Here is a 5,576-nt window from a genome sequence, read left to right as displayed (position 1 = left end):
TTTATAAAGAGAACTCTTTTATCCTTTATATAAGTTCTTTTACGCAAATATAAATCTTTTGTTAAAGTTCTTAAAAACAACATCACACGACGAGCATACATACATAGGGCATATCTCGCACAACCAGTATACATAGGTAAACAGGTCTTTGAGGCAAAAAGAAATACTAAATTAAGATGGAAACCGCTGTGATCCCTAAATCAGTAGGAAGATGCTTAAAGTACTACTTAGCGAAGAGTTCAACTTTATGAGTTGACATAAGGGTTGATAAATCACAAGGTTTGGCTAATAGATACTCAAGATAATACCACATCGGGTAACAGTGAAACCTGCACATAAGATAATAGTCACTACAATTGCTAGGTCTATGATTATTACAAGAAACGAAGCTCTAAAAGGAAATACTTGAGGCAATATTACATAGTTCAAAATAAAAATCTCCCCCCATAAGGAGCTAATTAGTATCGTCTTTAAGTTGCCAAAAAAGAGAAAGGCAGTGACACTTTAGAACAGTATTACATAGGATAAAGAAGTTTAGATTCAGTGATTATTAGAACAATAGCAAGAAGTTCGTTAGCTCTGCCTCTCAGACTCTGGTAGATCATCCCAAACCTTCTGAGGGTCTAAGAAATTTGAATCAACCCCCTTTGGTATTAGCCCTGATTGTACAAATTGTTTGCCAGCACCTTCGAAACCATACTTTAGCATCTTGCTGGTTTTAATTCCTAGCAGCTCGTAAAACTCAAGGGAGCTTAGGAAAGTATTTTTCTTTTCTTGCCACTTAGCCTCTTCATTTTCCTTCAGGTTGGCCAGCTCTTTCTTAATTATGTCCAGTTCCGCCACCACACTATCTCGGTCAAAGGATATTTGATTTTTCTGTTTCTTTTCCTCTGACAATTGTAGTTCCAAGTCTTGCATACGAGCCGTGGCTTCATGTAGGTCTCGTTGCAACTCCCCTTGTTGCGAGTGGCTGGCAGCTAGACTTGCTTTTATTTTAACCTGCTCTTCTTGGTATCACTTAACTTCTTCCTTGGCCTTGGATACCTCTTCTTGGGAAGATTTAAGAGCCAATTGAGACTTCTCTAACTCTTGTTCTAACTGCTGAAGTCTCCCTGTCCTGAGCTCAACATCCTTTTTCAGCCTCTCTACTTCTACCATAGCCCTCTCCATATCAGTCTGGGTCGCTTCACTAGCCTGACGATGTTTCTCAATTTCAGCACGCGTCTGGGCTTCTTCAACATCTTGGGTAAAACTTTTTAGCTGTTTTTTAAGATCAGTTATCTGCATCTCCAGTTGCCTCTGGGTTTATAACATGAGAGGAACTTGCTTGCTTAGCTCCCTGTGCTCTTTCCAGACCTAACAAGCATCAAAATGTTAAAACAGATAGTCGGTATATAAGGTGGGCAGGAATAGTGTATATAAACTTTAGGAAATATACTTACTTTAGCCATAGAAAAGTTTAAACGCTCAATTAGAATGCCAGTGTCTAGTATTTCAGTCTCGTATCGACGGAGCTCATCCATTGTTTGCCGAGATTACTCTTCCTGAGAGGCTTGCTAGGGGGCCCAAGGAGGACGAGGAGGAACTTGCACTGACTCTTTTTCAGGCATTACTTTAGAAGAAGGAGCAGACGTGGCCCCCCGAGGAAGAAGTTGGAGATTTTCCTTTGTCATGCCGATGCTTTGTTCTGGTCTCTGGAGGGATAGACTACAATAGAGAGACCACCAAAGGAACCTCTTCGGAATGACCACCTGGGGTCTTCGAAATTTCAGTAGAAGGTTTCTCTTATCGGACTCAGTTCTGTCCTCGGTAGATTTTTCATTCTCCTCTCTGCTCCTTTTCCTTGATCTTGTCTCCTTAACGGTCTCGAACACCCTGATCGCAGGCTGTGATTTAGGGATTGATATGAATGTTGACATGTCATATGTATTTTATGAATCGATCCAATTGGATCGATATTTGATTGTATATACGAGATAATCAACAAATAAGCATATTAGGGGGAAAAATTATTTTTACGATGAAAATCATTTTCATCGCAAATTGGCGATCGAATTTTATGACGAAAATAGGTTTATCGCAAATCTATCATAAGTTACTATTTATCAAAATTTTATGATGAAATAGCATTTTCATCGCAAAATTCATCGTCAATCGAAGACGAAAACACTTTCGTCGCCGATTGGCGATGAATTTGGTTTTTCGTCGTAAAATTTTATGATGAAATTAGTATTTTCGTCGCAGAGTTTAGTGACGATTTGATTGCGATGAATTTAAATTCGTCGTAAATTTCATCGCAAATGATTTTGTGATGATTTTTTTTTTTGAAATTCATCGCAAAAGCCATATTTTTTTGTAGTAAAATTTTCAAGTAGCGTACATCGAGCTCCGTTTATATATATGCCCCCCGGAATATTGATAGAGTAGCTAATATTCCATGCAAGCTCCATCCCATAGAATTAAGCTGCTTTAATCATCGGGGGTTCAATCAAATGAATTGAGAAGGGCAGTGTTGATGCAAGCAACAGTAATAAAAGGATAGAAACACCTTATGCAATCTCTCATTTACAATAGGGCTTGACAATATTATTTTCGATCAAGCAATCGAAACAACAACGAATCGATTAACAATCAATTAAAATATACTTTATTTTTAATTATGCAAAAATGATTTAAGCACACCTCATATAATTTTAATAAGAAAGATAGAGTTTGAATTTTAATTTTAATAGAATTTAAGCACACCTAATATAATTTTAAGCACATCTCGTAGAATTCTAATAAGAAATGATTTAAGCACACCTCATAGAATTTTAATAAGAAAGATAGAATTTTTAGAAAAGTAATAAGCAGGTAGAGTTTAAATTTTAATAGCATGAATATTCTAAAAATCAATTTTTAAATATGTGGGAATAAAATCTATAATTATAACAAAAATAATATAGAGGCTTCGCTCCGGCCACCGCATACAGGCGCCAAGAAAGTTAGGGTTCGTAAGGGAAGGACGAGGAGGCGGCTCGATAGGAGGAGAGAAGAGAGTGGGAAGGAGAGAGAAGAAAGTTAGGGTTTCGTCCTCGTCGGCGCCTTGGACGAGAAAAGAGAGAAGAGAGCAGGGAAGGGAGAGGAGGAGGCTCGATAGGATGAGAGAGAGAGAGAGAGAGGCGGAAGGAGATGGAGTTAATTGTTGCCTTCCTCATCTTCCTTGATGCCTTGGACGAGGTAATCCCTGGACTCCCTCTCCCTTTTTCTCAATTTCTGATGTGATGCCCTCTAATTTCCGCCTTCAACCTCGTTTTGATCCCGTTTGCCTCTTTTCTGCCCCGATGATTTCATTTTAATCTGGTTTTGGCGGTTCGAATTTTGCTTTGGCGAACACAGGGGAAATGGTGAGAGGCGGGCTTATTTCACTGGTCACGTGTTTTTAGATCTCTTTTTTTCTGTTTTTAAATAGAATTGTCGGAATTTATTATCATCCTTTCGTTGCTTCCTAATTTGTGCAACGCCTTCCTTTTGTATTTTTTTTTCTCATTGCAAGGTAAGTTGATGTTAATCTCGTGGCTTGTAGTCGGCGGTTAGATATATTTTTGGTTTTTAGTTACTTTTATTTAGAAATTGTCATTTTTTAGTTGTTAAATTTGGACATTTGAACTGTTTTGAATTAATTCTTATTGATGTTTGTGTGATTGCTAATGGTTGGATAATATGGTAAGATCACTAGGTTTGTGTGGGCTTATTTATTAGCAGGAAATCTTCATTCCATTGAAAATAGTTGAGCGTAATTTAATTGCTTTTGCTATATTATATTCCTAGGCACACAATGTTATTGTACTGGAAGCCTCTTTTTGTGGTCTTACTTTCTTTTGATGTAAAAAATTACTGATCGTTAGAAGGATGCATAGGAATTAGGATGATATCCTTGGTACTTGTGAGTTTCTTCCATTTGCTTAAGATGCATGTTATGCTCTCATGGATTTGTTGAAACTATTGTAGCATTTCTGCATCTTAGCACATCCTCACCCTTAAATGATCAAACACAATAGGAGGTCTCATGTATTTGTTGAAACTATTGTAGCATTTCCATGATTCAGAAACTGAATGATACTTCTACTAGTAACTTGGGTGATGAGCTATGCAATGGTCTACACTTGCTAGTCTTTTAGTAGCTACTGACCACAAGGAATGCCTTAATCAATTTGTCAAGTTAAATGATCTTTCTTTTCTGAAAAATTGTCTTCAAGAAGCACTAGATAATTATATTGATGAGAATGGAATTGTTGTGGAGGAACTGATCCTTTCATTATTGACATCATGCGAGAAGCTTCCTGTGGATCCTGAAAAAACAAATGTGTTGGGATTTGGAGAAGCTATCGAACTTCTCATGGATTTTCAAGCTCATTGCATTTCTTCATGGGGCCATGATTTCAGGTTAGCATCAAAGAGTTTCAATATGGATATTGTATAGTTAATGGTCTCAGTGTTTTACAAAATAAGAATCAGGTTGTGAATTGAGGAATACTATATTATGTTTGAGACCTATTATCCTATCAACACATTCAACATATGTTCTTGCACGCAGGCGTAGCTATCGCAAGCTATCTTCAATAAGGATCCACCTTCCAGGTGTCCCAATTCTAGCTTTAACTGCCACAGATGTTTGACAGTGAGTTAAATTCTAACTTCTAAGGAGAAATTCCCACCAGTAGCATTTTAGTTTCTACAATATATAGACGTCATTTTTTTTGAATGATTCTCTTTTATTTCCAAGTCGAACAATACCTTACCTGTGTATGTTGAAAATTAAGATCACACTTTGTTTGTTTCATGGAAAATTAGGATTATGCTTTGTTATAAACTACATGAAGATTGAAGCACAGATTTTGAATTTACTTCCTATTACTATAAACTATTTGATATCTTAAATTTTATAGATATGTAACTTCTCTATTTTTCTATAACTTAAACTCTTACTTTAAGATGCATATATGGAACAAGTATTGTTATAAATATTATTGAAAATAGAGACTCTTGATTTTTCAAATGAGTAAGTAGTCTTACTTTGTACTTGATTTTTAATTTTGGTGAATATTTATGTAGAAATTTATTGATTATTCATAATTGAAATATTTTGGTAGTATTGACTTCAAATTTTGCTGTGATGCAGAGTTGAAAAGGATGTGATAGGATCATTATGCCTTCGACAACCATTAGTTCTAATGGCTTCATTTAGTCAACCTAATATTTTCTATGAAGAGAATATCATATGGTGAGAACAAAACTGAGAAGCATGATAAATTTACCTTAATTTTTTGTTTTTTAAATTGATTTTGTTTTCTTTGTTAGTTATTCAAACATTTTCTACTGGCTTGTGATACTTTGTGCTTAAATGATCCTTGTTAAAGGTATCCTTTTGTATGTGAAAATTTTTTAGAGTTACAAATCTTGTTAAACATTGTATCTTAAAATTTTTTAATTCCTTTTCTGTTATTTTCTTCTGAGCAAAAATAAAGAGTGAAATGCATTCATTTTCTTTTGTTGGAGATTTCATGTTTCATCATTGCAGTTTGATATAAAGATCT

At 35.6% G+C, this 5,576-nt stretch overlaps 1 long non-coding RNA gene across 1 annotated transcript; it reads left to right on the top strand.

The window, feature by feature from the left end:
• The first annotated feature begins 4,347 nt into the window (after positions 1 to 4,347).
• On the top strand, positions 4,348 to 5,256 carry LOC141812080 (uncharacterized). The gene is made up of 3 exons (XR_012600245.1): positions 4,348 to 4,425; positions 4,577 to 4,660; positions 5,162 to 5,256. It is a non-coding gene; the product is annotated as an uncharacterized LOC141812080 (long non-coding RNA).
• Positions 5,257 to 5,576: the final 320 nt, after the last annotated feature.

This window comes from Curcuma longa, chromosome 18, assembly GCF_044706935.1.
Source record: "Curcuma longa cultivar G26 ecotype Majalengka, Jawa Barat chromosome 18, ITB_CL_G26_1.1, whole genome shotgun sequence".
Taxonomy (NCBI): Eukaryota; Viridiplantae; Streptophyta; class Magnoliopsida; order Zingiberales; family Zingiberaceae; genus Curcuma; species Curcuma longa.
Note: the sequence above shows the minus strand (reverse complement) of the source record. Positions and strands in the feature narration are given on the sequence as shown.